Consider the following 21,599-nt stretch of genomic DNA (forward strand, 5'->3'; position numbering starts at 1 on the left):
CACTCTGTCTACCATATCTAGTCCCTTAAATCTATTTCTCACTTCCACTGTATAATCATAAGAGATTTGATTAGGTCATACCTGAACGGGCTAGTGGTTTTCCCCACTTTCCTCCATTTAAGTCTGAATTTGGCAATAAGGAGTTCATGATCTGAGCCACAGTCAGCTCCTGGTCTTGTTTTTACTGACTGTATAGAGCTTCTCTCTCTTTGGCTGCCAAGAATATAATCAATCTGATTTCAGTATTGACCATCTGGTGATGTCCATGTGTAGAGTCTTCTCTTGTGTTGTTGGAAGAGGGTGTTTGCTATGACCAGCGCATTCTCTTGGCAAAACTCTATTAGCCTTTGTCCTGCTTCATTCTGTACTCCAAGGCCACATTTGCCTGTTACTCCAGGTATTTTTTGACTTCCTACTTTTACATTCCAGTCCCCTATAATGAAAAGGACATCTTTTTTGGCTGTTAGTTCTAAAGGGTCTTGTAGGTCTTCATAGAACCATTCAACTTCACCTTCTTCAGCATTACTGGTTGGGGCATAGACTTGGATTACCGTGATATTGAATGGTTTGCCTTGGAAATGGACAGAGATCATTCTGTCGTTTTTGAGATTGCATCCAAGTACTGCGTTTCAGACTCTTTTGTTGACCATGATGGCTACTCCATTTCTTCTAAGGGATTCGTGCCCACAGTAGCAGATATAATGGTCATCTGAGTTAAATTCACCCATTCCAGTCCATCTTAGTTTGCTGATTCCTAGAATGTCGACGTTCACTCTTGCCATCTCCTGTTTGACCACTTCCAATTTGCCTTGATTCATGGACCTAACATTCCAGGTTCCTATGCAATATTGCTCTTTACAGCATCGGACCTTGCTTCTATCACCAGTCACATCCACAACTGGGTGTCGTTTTTGCTTTGGCTCCAACCCTTCATTCTTTCTGGAGTTATTTCTCCACTGATCTCCTGTAGCATATTGGGCACCTACCGACCTGGGGAGTTCATCTTTCAGTGTCCTATCTTTTTGCCTTTTCATACTGTTATTGGACCAGGCTCTGCAAAACCTTCATCTGTGCCTCTCAGTCCCACAGAATCATACAATAGGGATAAAGGACATGTGAGGTTCAGAGACCTCCAGAACACCAGGACGAATTTTTCTCGAGTTTCATTCATTACAAGTTTCAGTGAAAGCCACACATTTCTCTGTTTTCTGCTCCTCTGCTGTGGGAACATTGTGAATATGTTAAGAATTTAGAATCCTGGTCAACAAGAGTCCATGTGCCTTCTTTTCACTAACAGATCGAGTGTTTGCTTGGTCACTGAATTTGACACACTTCAAAAGGATCAGAGGCCTCAATACAGCGATAAAGATAATATGTCAGGTTATGTGGTCATGTTTATGTGCAGAATTTCTCACAGCACAGATCCTCAAGACCAGAATCGGGATAATGACCTAGCATTTTGTAAAGAGTTGCCATGATGACAAGATGAGGGTGGAGCTGTGTCAGCAACATATAAGCAAGACACCTCATGCACAAAATGTTCACTGACTAGACTGCTCTGACCCCCAGGGCCCTTGACAGAAGGAATATCTTCTCAGGAAACCATCTTCATGGGACTTACAGCAGCAGCATTTCTTGAGCAACCATAAGAGTTGGAAAAGTCAAGGGAAGATAGTGTAAAGTCCCAGTCACTAAAGATGGAGTGTCTGCAGGTGAAACTCAGCAAGACAAAAAATTCTGGTCTGAATTATAAAAATCAGGCAGTAGCTTCAAGGTCATACATTCATCCATGAATGAGGCGCCCTGGGAGTTTTCATCAACAGGTTGTGACATATTTCAGCATATATCAACTGAACTGCCATTGAACAGAGTTACTGTCACTTCCAGGAATTCTATGCCATCTGGAGAAATGTGACTGGGCTGAAAACAGGCATTTCTGGAGAAGGCCTTTTAGATTCCTCTTTTCACTTTCCCTCCCAGATTTCTCTCTGTAGACCAATCCAAGAATTCCAGAGTTCTTGGCACTGAGCTTCAAGCTCGAAGTACTTTGATGATGCCTCTGGCATAAAACAGGGGCTTCTTAGGTGGCTCAGTGGTAAAGAATCTGTCTGCCAAACAGGAGACATGGGTACCATTCCTGGGTCGGAATAATTCCCAGGGGAAAGAAATGGCAACCCAGTCCAGTCTTTTTGCCTGGGAAATCCCATGGACAGAGAAGCCTGGTGGCCTACAGTCACAGGGTCACAAAAGAGTCGGACATGACTTAACAAATAAACAGCAACACAGCTAGCATAAAACACTGAAGACAGAAACAACACCCCTTCCAGGGCTGCCCACAGTCAGAGCCCCATCTGCTCTCTGGGTTAATGCTCAGCTCCCCCTGCAGCCCTCTATCACTGTGTCTCTCAGAGCACAGTAGTACACAGCCGAGTCTGAGGTTTGCATTGCCCGTTTCTGCAGGTGGAAGGAGCTGTCACTCTTAACAAGAGCGGCCTGAAAACCTTTATTCTTTGGCCTCTGGTCTCTCGTTGAGCCCTTCAGGAGGAGTTGAGGAGCTTTGTTGAGATGCTGGACATACCAGAAAAGATAAGGAGCCAAATCAGCAGTCTGGTAAGTGCAGTTCAGGGTCATGTGAGCCCCCTCTGAGACTGTCACTGGGACTTCTGTCTGGTTCACTGAGTCACCGTTGGTCCCTCCTACAAGAAAATCACTTTGTTATCGTAGAAATGTACAGGAGAGGAGTTTTCAGCCAGAGAAGAAAAATAAAACTTACCTCTAGTTATAGGAAAGTGAAAAATCATTAACATTTAGAATAAAATATTACTTACTGAATATTAAGATGATCAGAAGAACTGAGTGAGTGGTAGAATGCATGTTAGCAAAAGAAAACAGTCCTTGTTCCCTGGAATACACCAGTCTAACAAATCTAGTCTCCAGATGGATGTTACAGAAGCTCCTCACTCAGAAACTGAGAGCCCCTTTCTGTACTGCAGCAATGTTCTGTCTTGTGGCTACAAAGTAGGCAAGTGAAACCAGCTCCTGAACACAATGAGGAACCGCATCTGAAGGAAGCCCCGCCCTCTGGTGGTGACCGTGAAAATTGCACTACAGTCGAGTCTGACCTATTCCTCCTGATATTAGTTTGTGGGATTACATGCAGGAGAATGGGACAGGACCCTAAGAAGACAGTCCTAAACATAAGCGTGCTTAGGGAAATATTCTATCATTACTTCCATAATTGTTTGCATGGTACAGGTATCTCTAGCTTCGCAGGAAACCCCAGTTACAATTTGTAGATGGACTAGTCAGAGGTTTCTTCTTTGCATATGTCTCCAAGATTCCCATGGGTCAGAGAAGGATCTCTCTGTATGGAAAGTGCTTCCTCCTCTCCCCAAGTCATTTCTCTGAAATAGTATATTCATGTTGACTCTGTCAACATGCCGTGGAGAAAATTTTATCTAAAGTGAAGTGAAGTCTCTCAGTCGTGTCCTACTCTTTGCGACCCCATGGACGGTAGCCTACCAGGCTCCACTGTCCATGGGATTTTCCAGGCAGGAATACTGGAATGGGCTGCCATTTCCTTCTCCAGGGAATCTTCCCAACCCAGGGATCGAATCCGGGTCTCCTGCATTGCAGACAGACGCTTTACCGTCTGAGCCACCACGACCTTCTAAAGTTTATCTAAGGCACGTGTCAAATAATGTGTAATTAAATGATAAGGTTATTATCCTGATTTATCATGGAATGACATATTTGTAAAACACAAGAAAAGTAAAATACATGACTCTTTTTCACTGATAATGGTATAGTTGACCTTACAATTAGAAAACTGGACAAAATATATGAAACAAATTTTGAACCTTGTACATCAGGTAGCACAGAGATAAGGAAAACAGATGAGATGAGCACTAACATTGCCCAGCTTACTTCATGGAAGCAGCTTCCAGGCATCAGTACTGGAGAGATTTACCCAAACTGTCTCACTGTGGGATTGAGACAGAACAGGGTTTTGGGGAGCCTGAGGCACCTAGAAATTTGTGGACCACTGTACAAGAGAGGAGGGATGTGGACAAAAAGAGAGAAAGGGAGAGAGATAAGGGCAAGGTGGTAGCATGAGGAGGGAGGAGATTCAAGGTGAATCTTGGGCTAAGTAATAATCTGCAATAAAAGAGAGAAACCTCAGTGAGTTTGATAAACCTCCTGGAAAAGATCTCCTTTGGGGCCCTGGACCATACTTGGATGATAGCACTTGTCACATTCTTGTTTTAATTCAACTAAGCATTTTTTTTTTAGAAAGTCAAGTTCAGATGCTTAATATATTAACCAAGCTCGCTTCATTTCAAAGGCATGTGTGTGGTGTTTATCAGTCTCCTGTTTGTTTATTAGAGATTCAGGAATCTCAGTGGAAATAGCTGTGCTCAATGTCTATCAGCCTGTTTGTCTAGGTTCCTGTGCAATTATTTGTGCAAGTGAAGTGAACCCAGCAGAAGATATAACAAAGTCATTTCATAGCTTTTTCTTTTTCTAGGATTTACTTTATGGAAAGTATGGTTGTATTATGGTAAGAAGTCAAAACATTGTTCTTTGCTGACATAACCCATTTTAAGGCATGAAGACTTTGTGGCTGCAGTCAGGTGGGAGGTTGCCTTACACGGGTTTTTCAGGGCAGTGCTGTCAATCCAGTAGCAATGGCTATGACTTAGTCAGTTGAACGGACTAAAAACAATTTCAAGAACAATCTTCTTCAAATGTGCCTTTTCACCTACAGAGATTTTTCTCACCAGTTGAAATGAACTCCCACTAAAATTAGAGTTATTTTTTAATGCACAGCTGTTTGCTGAGTTGTCATTTGTTTTGTTTATGGCTGCCCTGGGTCGTAGTTTCAGCTTGTGAGATTCAGTTCTCTAACCAGGGACTGAACTTGGGACCCCCGCATTGGGAGCGCAGAGTCTTATCCCCTGGACCAAAATTCCCCCTAAAATTAGAGTCTTGAGTCAAGTTATCGTGCTGGTAGGACTCTCTGGCTCAGAAGATCACCTAGGTGCTGTTAAACTTTTGTGCATGTTCAGGAATCCCTAGGCTCCAACATTCATTCTGGAAATTTAAAGAGTTCTCTACAACATGGAAACCAAAAACCAGACATGATTCCTATCTCAAATTGCTTTCAGTTGACTGAGGAGCAAGTAAGCAAAAAAATAAAATAAAATTCTATGCCCTGTAGTCCCACTAGCCTGGACCGAGAGATGAGGAATGAGAGATCAGACCAGAAGTAGAAAGCTGATACAGTTACCACAGGGAAATAAAACCTGTTTGAATACTTTTTTCCACTGTAAGATATATTTTTGTTTTTTCATCTCTCTCTCCATTTCTCTGGCCTGTTTATCAAGATGTTGAAACCCCAGTGCACAGGTGGCCAACACCCAGTGTGCAGGACTCTAGGATGTTAGGGAGGAAGTCTGCACTGACCTTCAGGTAGGTGTCCAGACATCCACCCTGTTAAATAAGGTTGGGGACTACATCCCCCAGGACCATTAAAACTACTCTATTAAACTCTGTATTTTGATCGTTGTGCTTATAAATTATGAGATGACAAATAATCAGTGTCTAGGCCACACCTCCCTGACTGCCTGGCAGTGAAACATATCTCTTTTCTCCTTCTGTGCCCCCCACTCTCCTTCCAGAAAGTCTGGTTCCCAAAGGTGCAGACAGGAGTTCAACCTGCAGAGATGCAGAGGGGATGCTCTATGTAACAGGCATGATTGTTGCAGAGATGCAGAGCACTGACCCAAGTGGCTCCACATTCTTGTTCATGAACAGAGGAGTGGGGAGATGTTCCTGCCTTGAGAGTGGGTGATACTTTCTCCTAGTTTCTTGGAGCAGGTGAAAAGCTCACTCCACTCCAAAGATAGCTTATTGTAAGAGTACATAAACACTTTTTCCATATATCTGAAATATGACTGACTGATGAATAAATTTCCCCTGAGCTGACGTTATTATTGGCAAAGAGAATATCCTGTACCCTGTTTGAATACAAACAATATACATCATGCATGCAATATTTACCAACTGGACTGCTCTGACCCTCCGGGCCATTGACAGAAGGAATATCTTGTCAGAAAACTCTCCTCCTGGAACTTACTTAGGTAGCAGCATTGCTGTAGCAACCATAGGGGTGGAAAAGTCAAGGGAAGAGAGAATAAAGCTCCTAGTCACTGAAGATAGAGTGTCTGAAGGTGTATCTCAGCAAGACATACAATCCTAGTCTGAATTATAAAAACCAAAGACTACCTTCCAGATCACACAGTCATCCATTAATAATGTTCCTGGGAGTTCTCATTAACAGGTTGTGAAATATTTCAGCATATATCAACTGAATTGTCACTGAAGAGTTAATGACACTTCAAGGGATTCTGTGCCTTTGGGGGGAATGTGAACGGGCTGAAAACAGGCATTTCTGGAGAAAAGCGCTTAGGTTCCTGTTTACACTGTCCCACCCAGATTCCTCTCTGTAGGGCAATCCAAGAATTCCAAGGTTCTTAGAGCTGAGCTTCAGAGCTGAAAGTACTTTGAGGATGCCTCTAGCATAGAATTCTGGAGAGCTGCCCACAGCCTGACCCCATCTGTGCCCTTGGGTTTGTGTTCAGCTCCCCCTGCAGCCTCTCTCACTGTGTCACTCAGAGCGCAGTAGTACACAGCTGAGTCTGATGTTTGCACGGAGGATTTCTGCAGGTTGAAGGAGCTGTCACTCGAGATAGAAATGGCTTCAAAACCTCTGCTGGTCACCTTCTGGTTTTCTGATGAGCTTTTCAGGAGCAGCTCAAGCTCAAGTCCAGTATGGTACTGGACATACCAGAAAAGAGAAACTGAATAGCTGGACTGGTAAGTGCAGTTCAGAGTCAGAGATGCCTTCTCAGGGAGGGTAACAAGGCCTTCTGTCTGGGTCACCGAGTCTCCACTGGCCCCTCCTAAAAAAAAGAAAAAAAAAACAAAACAGGAAAGACTTTGTTAAGTTGGCTAAGGAAGAGGGACCATCTCCCTCTTGACAGAGGTTACATGACATCCTAAAACCAAGGAATAGAGCATCTTAGAAATTGTAAATAAATGTTACTCACGCATTATCAACAAGATCACAAGTCCTAAGCACAAAGCAGACAGCATAGCTGGCTCAGAAGCCGTGGGAGGCTGAGTTTGGGGATACACGAAAGTTGAAAAAACTATTCCTCTAGTTTCTTGATATTTTGTTGAAATCTTCAAGAAAATCTTGGTTCATGTGTTATGCAAGACAAACTCCCCTACAAGATCATGCTGTAGGCCTAGCAAGAGAGAAAGGTTCCCAGAAATGAAAGATGAATTTATAACAAACCACCAACGAAAGGGAGCAGCGCCCTCTGCCGTTCTCCCTCTGTTCCTGCAGTCTTCTGTACGTCTTTTGATATTTACCCTGAAAAGGAGCGCAAGTTGTAGGCATAGAAGGGAAATAGGTATCTGGGGTGAGAGTAGGGCTCAAGGAAGGAAGCACCAAATAATTTCTGCAGGCTTCGCAATGCTGCCCGAGGCTGAGACAGTTGGTAATTCCTCTGTCTTTAAGATGCAGAGAAATACAATTCCCTTAAGGCTTTCCAGGCCCAGCATCTATTGTCTGATCACATTGAGCAGTAAGCTCATTTAGGCAACTTAAATTATAGTATGATTGTGAAAAAAGACCGTACTGAGATCTCTTGTCATTTCCCTCACTGGTCCCCTAGAACCAGGGGATGAGCTGTCTCTGCTTAGAATGTTCTTCCTTTCTGTCCAGAATCTTTGCCTAGGCAACTTTTTATTCCTTCTTTAAGAACCAATTTACATGCTAACTCCTTATGAAGTACTGATCCAGTCCTTTAGACTGAGTTAGGACCCACCTCTCCTCCCACCATACCTTGTATGCACATGTATCACTGTCATTTCTACACCATATTGGAATCATTTATGTATTGTTTTTCAAACTAGGTTTGATGCACCTGAGGTCAGGAACTTAATCTTATTAATCTCAGTGGCCAACTTCTCAAAATACACAGAACACTAGTTCAGAGCAAATGGTTTAAAAATATTTGAAAAATGAATGAATAAGTGAATGAGTGGGCATGTCTGGGTGTACAATGATCTGTTTATGAAGTATAGTCTCTATGAGAAATAGTTCTCAGGCCCACAGTATGATGAGCTTCTTCCAGCAACATGTCTAGGGTCTGAACACAGGGGCATTAGGTATTTCCCAAAACTAAGAGACCACTCTTATACTGACTATTTAAAAAATATTATAGCACCTTTATACATACAAAACTCAGGTTAAGTATAAACGTCTTTGGTTCGCATTTCTTAATCACCAAAGTGAAAGTCGCTTAGTCGTGTCTGACTCTTTGCAACCCCATGAACTATATGGGGTTCTCCAGGCCAGAATACTGGAGTGGGTAGCCTTTCCCTTCTCCAGGGATCTTCCCAACCCAGGGATCAAACTCAAATCTCCCGCATTGCAGATGGATTCTTTACCAGTTGAGCCACAAGCAAAGCTCTAGAATATGGAGTGGTAACCTATCCCTTCTCCAGCAGATCTTCCCGATCTAGAAATTGAACCAGGGTCTCCTGCATTGCAGGCAGATTCTTTACCAACTGAGCTATCAAGGAAGCCCATGCATACAAAATACAAAATTAACAAAATTCATATTAAAACATTAATGTGAGCAGTGATATTTTGCTGAAACTAAAGAGGTGGTGGAATGTCATTAGAAGAAAGCTATAGATTGTGTCATTCAATAATTCACCTGATTAAAATGATTTGGAGCTTAATGCACTATTGTCTGAATTACTGTGATGAGTGATTTCCAGTATTTTTACTTCTATTCAAAAATATCCATTTAAGTCAGCATTATATAACTCTATTATTGAACAAAGCATCAAAAAATCAGCACTGAAAAAATATTGTGCACTTTCTGCTACTCTTTTTTCTACTGAATTGCACGTTGATACATTCAAACTTTTTAAATGTTTAAAAAATATTCTTAAAACTTTTATCCATTTAAAGAACTATGATGCTTTTATTTGTAAAGTGTCATCATTCTATCTGTCTTTAATTAGATTAAAAAAGTGACATAACACAAAATCTTCAGAAAGATGGGGAGCATTCTAAATTGGCCCAACAGATGATTAGAAATATGCCTTTATTATTTAATTTGTTGTCATCAAACAAAAAAATCCAAATCAAAAAATTCTAATGTAATTCCTATACCCTGTAGGTTGGCAGACTTTTTTGTCTATAAAGGGCCAAATAGTAAATAGTTTAGGTTTTGAAGTCATACAGACTCTGCTACAACTATGCTGGTATAGCACAAAGCATCCATGGTCAATGCATAAATAAATGAGCATGGCTGTCTTCCAATAAAACTTTATTTATAAACATAAGTATCAAGCTACTTTGCCCTGTGGCTAGCCTTTGCCAATCCCCACTATACTCCAAGAATTTATCCATAAATCTCTAAAGATTACTTTTTTCACTAAATATTATCATAGCTTTTTTGAGGAGGCTTAAAATATAGAACACACTAATGGATAGAAAAGAAGAAGGAAGTTGAATGATGCTAATGCCAAAGATATTTCCCGGGTGGCTCAGTGGTAAAGAATTCACCTGCCAATGTAGATGTGGATTTGATCCCTGGGTCAGGAAGATCCCCTGAGGGAGGAAATGGCAACCCACTCCAGTATTCTCACCTGGAAATCCAGTGGAGAGAGGTACAGTCCATGAGGTCACAAAGAGTTGGGCACGACTTAGCAACTAAACAACAACAGCAAATGCCTAAGATACATTGATGCTGAGTTTTCAAGAATGAAAAACACAGATATGGACACTATCATTAAGGAGATCACAGAGTAGGATTGAAAATAGACCTTAAACAAATAATGAAAGAAATAAAAATAAATTACAAACATGAAAATGCAGAGGTCTATAATTCTAAAAATATCCACTAAGCTTTCCTTAGCTACTGACTCTTGGGCAAGTATACAGGAATGAGTAGGCATTTACCACTTTTTTAAACTCTTTTGAAGCAAGGAAAATACTTTTAGGAAAAGAAAAAATACGAAAATCACCTAAAATTTCTATGAATGGGTTATATAAGAGGAAAATAGTGCCTTTGACAAACTTAATATCAGCATTGTTGAAGAGAGAGGGAGAGACAGAGACAGAGAGATTAGGAACACATAATGAAATGAAGTTGGAGACGTAGCTTTTCTTTATCCTAAGAGCAAATGGGGATCCAGGTGACTGACATGCTAAAATTTGCACTCTGACAAAATCGCTCTCACTCTGGTACAAGGGACTACATGGAAGAGTGATGGGGTGTGTCAAGTGTTGAACAAGAGACTAAGATGGATTTTTAATGAGGATTGTGGAGGTGAATAGAGTTGTGGGGACTGTGACATCTTCTAGAGGACTTTTAGGAAGCAAAGTCAACAGAACTGGGAAGTAGACTGAATACAGTACTTCAAAAATGAATATCACTAAACAAACAAGCAAACAAAAAAACCTACATGAGTCTTAATATACCCTAGATTGAGAGTACAGCAGAAACTACTATTTGCCTATAGAATGCTCATTTTCTACTATTTCTGATAGAACTACAAATTTTTTAATTTTTATTTTATATTGGAGTATAGTTGATTAGCAGTGTTATGTTAGCTCTAAGTGTACAGCAAAGTGATTCAGTTATACGTAAACATGTACCTATTCTTTTTCAAATCTTTTCCCACTTAGGTTATTACAGAATACTGAGCAGTTTTCCCTGTGTGCTACAGTGGGTCCTTGTTGATTATATACTTTTTTTTTTTTTAATTGCAGGATAATTACTTTATCTACTAGCGATGGTTTCTGCCATACATCAACATGAGTCAGCCACAGGCACACACATGTCCCCTCCCTCTTAAGCCTCACTTCCACCTCCCTCCCCATTCCACCCCTATAGGTTGTTACAGAGCACCAGCTTTGAGTTCCCTGCATCATACGGCAAATTCCCACTGGCTATCTATTTTACATATAGTAATGTATATATTTCAGTACTACTCTCCCAAGTCTTCCCACCCACTCCCTTCCTCACTGTGACCAAAAGTCTGTTCTTTATGTCTGCGTCTCCTTTGCTGCCCTGCAAATAGGTTCATCATCACCATCTTTCTAGATTCCATATGTATGCATTAATACATGATATTTGTCTTTCTCTTTCTGGCTTACTTCACCCTGAGCAATAGGCTTTAAGTTCATCCACCTCATTAGAACTGACTCAAATGTGTTCCTCTTTATAGCTGAGTAATACTCCATTGTCGGAGAAGGCAATGGCACCCCACTCCAGTACTCTTGCCTGGAAAATCCCATGGATGGAGGAGCCTGGTAGGCTGCAGTCCATGGGGTCGCTAAGAGTCGGACACGACTGAGCGACTTCACTTTCACTTTTCCCTTTCATGCATTGGAGAAGGAAATGGCAACCCACTCCAGTGTTCTTGCCTGGAGAATCCCAGGGATGGCGGAGCCTGCTGGGCTGCCATCTATGGGGTCGCACAGAGTCGGACACGACTGAGGTGACTTAGCAATAGCAATAGCAATACTCCATTGTGCGTATGTACCACAACTTCTTTATCCATTCATCTGTCAGTGGAGGTCTAGGTTGCTTCCTTGTCCTAGCTATTGTAAATAGTGCTTCAATAAACTGGGGTACATGTGTCTTTTTAAATTATGGTAGAACCACAATTTTGTTGTGAGTGACAACATGCTGAGATTGAAAAGATCCTGATATCCCAACCTAGACAGTATATTAAAAAACAGAGACATTACTTTGCCAACAAAGGTCCATATAGTCAAACCTATGATTTTCCCAGTAGTCAGGTGTGGATGTGAGAGTTAGACCATGAAGAAAGCTGAGTGCCGAAGAATTGATGCTTTTGAACTGTGGTGTTAGAGAAGACTCTTGAGAGTCTCCTGGACAGCAAGGAGATCAAACCAGTCAATCCTGAAGGAAATCAGTCCTGAATATTCATTGGAAGGTCGATGCTGAAATTGAAGCTCCAATACTTTGGCCACCTGATGTGAAGAACTGATTCATTGGAAAAGACCCTGATGCTGGGAAAGATTGAAGGTGGAAGGAGAAGGGGATGACGAAGGATGAGATGGTTGGATGGCATCACCAACTCAATGGACATCAATTTGAGCAAGTTTTGGGAATTGATGGACAAGGAAACCTGGCATGCTACATTCCACGGGATAGTAGAGTCGGACACAACTGAGCGACTGAACTGAATTGAACTGAGAACAACAATTCTGTTGTGAGCAACAACACACTGAAACTGAAAAAAATCCTGATATCCCAGGCTCCTTTGCCGATGGAGGAAATGTGGGGACACGGACTAACACTCTGGTAAATGAAATGTAAGTGAAGTTTCTGAAAATGATTGACTTGGCCAGCATGTACTCATTTGCCTCTTGACATTCTTCCTGGAAGGTGTATAAAGTGGATGGATTTCTTGCTGTTTTGGCAAAGTATATAAACAAAAGTGACAATTTAAGGACAAGAAACAGCTAGAAAGAAGACCCTTGATTCCTCACAAGATTATGAAGCTAGTATACCAGCCCTGGACTGTACATGGTACATATGATAGAGCTTCTTTATATGAGAGGGAAGTAAACTCCAGCTTGTTAAAAACATTATCTGAGTTTTTTGTGATGTGAAATGTGAAGTTGAACCAATATCTGATATAAATGATGTTCATTAAAAATACAATCCATCACTGCATCAGTGTGATTGAGTAAACTCCTAATAACCCAGATCTTCGAAGGTGTTCTAGGTGATTCTGATACAGATGATGTTGGTGGTTTAAGGTCTGGAATGTGGGAACCACAGTCCTACCAACCTTTCTCCTGCCCTCTCCTACATTTTTCACCAAGTGTCACATAAATACAAATGCCCTTTGTCCACAAACACATTTTCAGTAGCATCAAAACTGTATCAAGAAAACTATTCTTACCAGGAACAAGAATACAATGGATGGAAAACTGTTATATATGTGATAATAAATAGAAATATCCACTTTCAAAAAACAATATTTTAGGGGCTGATAGAAGAAAACATATATCTCTCACTTGTAAGAGGAAAAATTCTGACTTTTGGATAAATTCCCATCTCTTTAATGGAGAAATGGAAATCATACAAATAGTAAATGGCAGAATCAGATTCACATCTTTGTCTCTTTTACTCCAAAGACTGAGATCTCCATGTCTATTATTACATAACATTTTCACTCCTCAGTTTTAAAGTGAAAAGTTTCATTGGAACAGTCCTAAATCCTTTTTATTTCTAATGTCTGATGAATCTACTGTTTCCTATTCAGGAATTAGAGAAATACTAAAATCATCTCATGCATCTTAAAGCCCCACCTAGGTCTTGAGGGGGCTGCATATATAACAGATGAGCCCTTCTAATACTGAGAAGTCCTTCTTCATCCTCCAGAGGTGACCTGGTAAAATTAGAACTTGAAGCGCCTTTAGGCTCATCCAGTCTAAATCCTTTGTTTAAACAGAGGAAACTGAAGGCTGCTACACTGATGATATGGCTAAAGACACAGTCAGGATGGGCAGAGCTGAATTTGGCATTTCAGTTTTCTGTTCTAAATCACATGCCCTTTACTATAGTCTAACACGCTACAGAAAACATCAGGAATTTGAGAGGGCCTCTCTTTTGTGTTTCTGGCCATTTGCAGACTCTCCTTTGTGGGAAGACAAAACCACCAACTCTACACACTGTTGCAGTTTCTAAGAGACAACTCTGGCAGGTTTGCGCTGGGGCTGCGGGTGCCAGCTGAGCACTGTGTGTCTGGAGCACAGAGGTAAGTAGCAGTGTCCTCAGCCTGGGAAGCTGTGATGGACAACGAACTGCTTTTGATGGAGTTGTCAAGCGTGAAGTGTAGTCTTCCACTATATTTCTGTCTCTCATTTGAAGGTATTGAAATCAGATGAACAAAGCCTCGCCTTGAATCCTGTCTGTACCACTGTAAGGTAGTTAAACTAACACTTTTATAACTGCAGTTCATGGTGACATTTTCACCCTCCTGGATGCTCAGGGTCTGAAGATTCTGTTCTCCTTGCTGGCTACTCACCTCTAGGCAGAAACACAAGGACAGAAGCCAGGAGTCAGTCACTGCATTTTCACTCACTAGTTTTTGCATTTCCTTCCATAATTTGAGGGTACATTTCCCAATTAACAGGCTTTCCTGGTGGCACAGTGGTAAAGAATCTGCCTGCAATGCAGGAGATGTGGGTTTAATCCCTGGGTCAGGAAGATCTCCTGGAGAAGGGAATGGCAACCCACTCCAATGTTCTTGCCCAGAAAATTCCATGGACAGAGGAGCCTGGTGGGCTGCAGTCCATTGGGTCACAAAGAGTTAGACAGAACTGAGCAACTAAGACTTTCACTTTTCACTTTTCCCAATTAAAGAGAAGGTTTTGCCCCTCAGTCTTATGGGCTCTGAACTTTGGTCACCCTCTTCCCATCACCAAGAGCCCCAACTCACTGGCCAGCTGAAGCCACAGAATCACCAAAGACAGGGCCAGAAGCTTCTCCATTCTTCTTCTTTAGGGGGATCATGGAAGATGCAGCTCTTGCCCTGAAATAAAGCCAGCTTCCTCAGTCTAGCTCTTTTTTTTTTTGAGTATACTCATCCAGTCCCCCTGAGTCCCAGAGAGAGTCTCAGGTTTCTTACCCAGCCAATCAAAGGAAGCTTCATCTTTTGCTTTCAATACCAACAAAGTGAGTCTGAGGAGAGCAGCACCGCCATCTTGTGGTGGCAACATCATTCTGCTAAGAGAACCACTTGAGGAAGATGAAGGGTGTTAGGGCTGGTTTGGAGGAAATTGCAAAGCTGTTCTATTCTCTGCCTTTGTTGAACTCCAGTTCCAGCCTAGAGTGAGAACAGATACAATATTATGTACTAAAAACTCAATTAAGAAAGAACACTGATGCCCAGTATTTACAGACTACCTCTGAGGAGCACTGTTAGACTTCTTACAGTCACTTCTGATACTGTGTCCTTCTTCTTTTTTCCTAATTTGCCTAATGTTGGAATGAGATTGTGTATGAGTCAGGGTTCTTACTGATGAGTAACAGAAACTGACTCTGGCTGAATTAAATAGAAAAGGAATGTTAATTAATATTGGGTTTGCCTCAGAATCTCCAATACAGTCAGAGAACTGAACTCCAAAGCTACAGAGTCAGTCTACCAAACATTTAAGGAAGAGTTAACACTGATCCTTCTCAAACTACTCTCAAAAGTTGCAGAGATTGCAGAGGAAGGAACATCTCAGTGCAACCTGCTTCATTACTTTGGTCTCATGATCTCGTGATCCAGGCTTGCTAGCAGTGCTGAAAGTTTTGCATGAGCTCAAAAACACTGATTTCTACTTATCAAGTTTGACCTCACTAATGCTATTGCTCAGTGCCTCATCTGTCAATGACACAGACTAATACTGAGCCCCTGATATGGTGTCATTCCCCAGAGAGACTTCCCAGATGCCTGATGACAGCTTGATTACATTAGATATCTCCTATGATGGAAACAGCTGATCTTTGTTCTCACTGGAATAGACACTTATACCTGCATATGGATTTGTCTTCTTTGCTGATTGTACTCTGCCAGCCTCATCCTCATAAACTCACAGAATGCCTAATTTCAGCAAGATATTCCCCACAGCATTTCTTCTGAGGAAGAAACTATTTTCACAGCAAAAGATTACACCCATGGGCACACGCCCACAGAATTATTTATCTTACCACATACCCTATCATCCAGAAATGGCTGACCTGATTAAACTTAGAATGGCTTATTGATTCTATGGGCTTCCCAAGTGGCGTGGTGGTAAAGGATCCACCTGCCAATACAGGAGATGCAAGAAACACAGGTTTGAGCCCTGGGTCAGTCAGTAAGATCCACTGGGGTAGGAAATGGCAACCCACTCCAGTATTCTTGCCTGGAAGATTCCAGTGACAGAGAAGCCTGATGGACTATAGTTCATGGGGTCACAAAGGGGACTGAACGACTGAGCGCTCACACACACATTGGTTCTATAATAGTATCGGATGAAAAACAACTCTGAAAAGACGACATTCTGTCTCATCAGATGCAGTGTATGCTTTATAGCAGAGACAAGTAATGGTGTTGTCTCCCCCATAACGAGAATGCATGATTCCAGAAATCAAGGAGGTGGCACTGGGAGTAGATCCTTCACTATTATTTTCAGCAACTCACTAGCAAGATTTTTGCATGTAATGTTTGTAACTTTGAGTTGTATTAGCTCTTATTCTCTAAAAGAAATAATGCTTTCACCAGGGAACACAACAATGTTTTCACTGAACTGGAAGATGAGACTTCCATGTGGTTATTTGGGCTACATACATCTCACAACCAATGAATAGAAAATGAGGTTACTCTACTGACTAGAGTGGTTGATACCAATTACCAAGGAGGAATGGGGTTGTTGCTACATATCAAATATAAAGAGGACTATGTCTGGAACCGAGGAGATTTCCTAGGGGAGCCTCTTGGCACTTTCATGCCCAATACTAACGGTTAATGTTAAATTATAACAACCAATAAAAAGACGAGATTTTTGAGTACTCAGATCCTTTGAGAATGAAGATTTGGGTCACACCACTAGGTAAGTAACCCATTTCATGGAGGTTATGGCTGTGAGCAGGGAAAATATAAAATGTGTAATAAAAAAAATGTCATCTATATCAATTGCAGCATCACAACCAAATCAGGAATCAAAGAATGTAGTAGTTTTCTACATTTTCTTCTTGTTCTTTACTTTCATGTGTTCCTTTGTGAACACTGCCATTTTCTTCTTCCTTCTCTTCACTATACTTATTCTATATACAACTTGAGAGAGATTAACTTTAGAATTTAGTCTGTGTATGACAGAATTTTCAGTGGAATTTCCTCTGAATTTTAGAAGTAATTAATACAGCCAGTGATCTGTAGTGACTGTTGGGACCACAGGTCTCCTCATTTGGGAGAAAGAATGAGAACTTCTTCACTTGTTCAAAGGACAGACTTAGCTTGTGAGATGGAAACACAGTCATTTCACCCTTGCTTGAAAGTTCAACTGTGTGGGGAGGAGTGTGTATGAAAGATGTAGATGTGCCAGTTAACAACTTATTGCCTTTGAACTACAAATTCCCCCTTCATAGATTCAGAGGGTAATTCTGGACATGGACCTTGTAAACATTTCTCCTTTACCAGCTGGCACAATGTTAAGCTTTGTCAGTAGAGAGAATGGAAAGGAGCCTGCAGGGAGAGGCAGCTTCTCTTCCAGGTCCTGGCACGTGTTCCACACTTATTGTTCCGGTGGCGCTTGGCCATCCTGTGGGACAGCTGTGATGCTCACTTCCGGCAACGTTTAGTGACAGCCCCCGGGTGGTTTCTTGGCAAGTTTCACAGGCACTTGAGCAAGTTCAGCAGTACTCCTTTGCCAGGTTCCTACAAACTGTGCTAGAACACTGGGAGCTGTTCTTCTGCTTGTTAGTCTTTTTCTCTGGCACCTCGACAAACTTCCCCATCCAGCAGGCTACAGTCACACACTCCCCAGTGAAGCCTGAGTCATCACTGTGATAGGAGAAGAGAGTACATATTATAACGTGTTACTTTCCGTGAAACTCTGGCATAGCCCTAGAGATAACAGTGTCTCCCTACAGATGCTATTCTTATGTTCTTTAGAGTTCTTTCGAGTTCATTAGTAAATAATGCTCTGCTATTTGTTAATAATTCTTTATCTTAAACTTTCCTTTTTCAACTTGCCATGATTTTTCTGCTGATTGTCCCTATTCGGATAGTATGAGTCCATCAAGTGCATGAGAAGAAAGGCATTAGCTGCAGAAAGGTCAGCAATCACATGTCAGGAAGCACCATTCTACTTTTAAGGAACTTCAGCATGTGGCGATGATACACGTGGGTGTGGATGAGGTGGCAGCAGAGTTGGAGAAATGGGACTGTATCACTTAAACCCGGGGAACCCATCTAGGCCAAGAAGAGAATTTTCATGCTGTTACATATTTTTATTTCAGAAATATTTTTCCAGGTACTAATATCTAAAATAAATACACTTACTATTTAAAAATTAACTTATACAGAGTAGGTAATGAGAATTCCCTTTAAAAAAATTCTACAGCTAGTTGATAACTGATGACAACTCTGTATCTGAGAGGTAAATTCAGCGTCAGTCTCTAGAGAGACAATGCCCCACTGTGGTCAAATAAAGAACATGGAAATGCTTTCTGTAAGGGGTTTGCGCTCTGCTTCTCTTGGGAAGCCAGGTACTGTGTTACCCAGAGCACAGTAATACACAGCTGAGTCTTCCTCCTGAGCCGAGGGTTTTTTCAGATGGAAGGATGTCTCAGCCTGGTTGAGGTCAGCGGTGAAACCCTGGATGCTCTCTCTTGAGATGTGTTTCAGGAGTAACTGGAGGCGCTGTCTGGGGTACTGGACATACCAGAAGAGCACCGGACTCCCAGAATACGAATAGTTGCACTTCACCTGAACTGGGTCCCCTTTAAACACAGAGATGTGGCTCTCAGGCTGAGTCACTGTCTGGGCTGTTGTTCCTCCTGTAACACAAATTCTGGGTCAAGGACTGACTTGTAAACAGAGGAGAATATTTTGTTAAGCCAATTGTAAATCAGAAGACCATAGTAAGATAAAATAAAAAGAGACTTTACTCACCAAGTGTGAATATCATCACAAGCACTGAGATGAGGGCGCCCTTCATGTCTGAGCTCTGAGGAAGCAGGAGGCTCCTTTCTGCAGGTATTTCCTGGAAACAATTCACCCACATGGACACCCTGACACAGCAGTGAGTGGGTTTACAGGGCATGCAAAGTAAAAGCTCTTCCTCAAAGGGCTGGTGGCTTTCTGGCTTTCTGGCTTTCTATCAAGTTCAAGTTGTGTGGCATCTCCCTCTAGAGGCCAAATATGATACTGCAGGTAATCTCAGGCTTCAGGAAAACCAATTTTGAAACAAAATGGAGAGGAATTTCCTCCACAGCTGGTAAGACAAAGTGTAATGCTACGTTAAGTAAAGAAGCTTGTTACCAGAAAGATCCAGACATCGATGGAACATAATAGAAAGTCCAAACATACAAATTACTTACGAAAATTTAGTTATTAAAAAATAGGAAAAAGATGGTATATTCAAATGAAGAGTCGTCTAGAGATTAACAAATAAATTTGCATGCCTACCTTAGCATCTGTTATTAAATAAATTCTAAATGTAGATAATTAATATTTTTAAGTAATAGCTATTTTTTGATAAATTTAGGATGGTCATGAATTTTCTAAGCATGAAAGTCAGAAAGAGTATAGGAAAATATTAGCAGATCAGACTTCACAGAAATTTAAGCTTCTGTGTAGGTTTGTTAATGAAATGCTTAAACATTACCATACGGAGTTATTTTCCATTCATCATCATTGCTTCTGACCTTCCTCACACCAGGAATGGGCCTTTAGAATTTTAGATCTACAGTCTTTTTTAAAATAGTTCATTAACAAAGTAACAATCATTTGAACTAAAAAGAAGGCAATTCTAGAAAGAGGGTAGATTTAAAATGTTCCTGATCCCCTCTGTTTAGCCAAGGAGCTTTCTGTTGAAGCCAGCCAACGCTGTGCCAAGAGAGCTCAAGTGAGTTATTCCATTGGGGCTCATAATAAATCTGGGGTCAGCAGCGAGCAACTCCAGGATGATGAGCAGAAAGATATAGGTCGTGAAGAAAGCTTTGCATGCAGAGATCAGTGGACCTCTAAGGAAGCTAGTTCTTTTTAAAGGGCTTCCCTGGTGGCTCAGAGGTTAAAGCCTCTGCCTGCAATACAGTAGACCCAGGTTCAATCCCTGAGTCGGGAAGATCCTCTGGAGAAGGAAATGGCAACCCACTCCAGTATTCTCGCCTGGAGAACCCATGGACAGAGAAGCCTGGTAGGCTACAGTCCACGGGGTCACAGAGTTGGACACGACTGAGTGACTTCACATTCACTTTCACTTTCTCTAGCCCCCAAATACCTGAGAAGAAAGTAGCAGTTTGAGTCCCATCTGTCCTAAATGGAGAGGAGTACAAGGCGATTGGAGAGCAAAGACATGTCTTTCTAGTTTTTCAGCAAGGTACTGGCATTGCTGCTGAGACCAGTGCCCTACTGCCTAAGACATTGCTGATCACAGTTACAGAAATATCTAGGCTTTTCACTCTCACAGCATTGCCTCCACTTAAAGTGCCCCAGCAATCAGACATGTCAGAAAGGAGTAAAAAAAGGGAAAGGATACTTCGGAGAAAAATAAGGGCTTCATCTGGGGAAAATAAAGTCTGAAAAACTGGTCAGGGTCAGTGACCCAATTTCCCTAGCCAAAAATCAGTACACAAAGTTTTCAATGATTGAGAATTCATTTACAAGGAAGCTCTCACGAAGAAGGAATATTTCACTGAATGCATTGCTTATTTATTGAATCCTCTTGAGGGAATAAATACAACTAAATAAAATTAGGAGAATTATGTAAACCTCAGACATAATTATCATGAAAAAATACAGTGTCTCCAACAAGATTTTGATGGATGGAAGAGAAACAGGACATGTACATGATGGCCACCTGACTTCAATTCCACCTCCCTTCTGCTCCCATCCAGCACTTTCCCCACTCACCTTGCAAGTACATCTGACTGATTCTGCTCTGTAACTATGAAGTAGGGGCCACAATTCAAGTAACTGTCTCCTATTTCTTTCCCCCCAATCTCTCTTTTCTTTTTTCTCTTTTCTGTGCCCTACTTCTCTTCTGTTTCATCTCATCTCCTTTTTTCTTGTTTTTTTCTTTTTTTTTGTCTCTGAGAGAAATTGAGGTATAATAGACGGTAGAAATCATTGGAATAATTGTGAAATGACAATAAGGCTCATATTTTAGAATTTTGAGTCATGAGTATCAAAACTCTAGATAGGTAATGCATATGCTTTCTTCCTGAATTTTTAGTTTTACCATGGCCCTAATCTGATGCTCAGTTCGGCTGGGGAATCATCTCTTTACACCACTCAGAGCAACAGATCTTCCTCACAGATGAGTATATGGAGATGCCCCAGTTCCCCATCTGACTAGTTCTGATGTTTTCCTAACTGCCAGAAACCCTCATTCAAATGTTCACCAAGATTCATCTCAAACCTCGAGAAAAAATTTCGTCATTTGGAGTAGCTTAGAGTGCCCCCTCGTGGTCTAAAATTGTTGGGTCAACTAACTCATCAGCAGCCACTAGCCCTCCATTCTCTCCTGAAGACCATCTACAAATTATCAGGAACAAAAGAACTGTTAGCTTGGGTGGGGATTTTTTAAGTAAACTTATTCCTTCTTCAAAATGTCAGTTAATGGAAACTACTATCTTAAACTATTTCATCAAATTGCACCTTCAAAGTTGAATGTGATTTTTCCAATCTATTTCAAAATAAGTCCACAACAAAGTATCAAAGGTTTTCTGTGAGTGAGATCTTGTTCTAAGTCTTTAAAAGTTAAAAAC

At 41.3% G+C, this 21,599-nt stretch overlaps 1 pseudogene across 1 annotated transcript; it reads right to left on the minus strand.

Annotated features, from left to right (window-relative positions):
* Positions 1-2,263: 2,263 nt before the first annotated feature.
* LOC145512423 (T cell receptor alpha variable 18-like) lies at positions 2,264-2,986 on the minus strand (annotated as a pseudogene). Its single transcript, XR_014058502.1, has 2 exons — positions 2,829-2,986; positions 2,264-2,696 (listed from the first exon to the last, which is right to left on the minus strand). The product of XR_014058502.1 is annotated as a T cell receptor alpha variable 18-like (transcript).
* Positions 2,987-21,599: the final 18,613 nt, after the last annotated feature.

This window comes from Giraffa tippelskirchi, chromosome 7 (assembly GCF_054371585.1).
Source record: "Giraffa tippelskirchi isolate mGirTip1 chromosome 7, T2T-mGirTip1v1.2.pri, whole genome shotgun sequence".
Taxonomy (NCBI): Eukaryota; Metazoa; Chordata; class Mammalia; order Artiodactyla; family Giraffidae; genus Giraffa; species Giraffa tippelskirchi.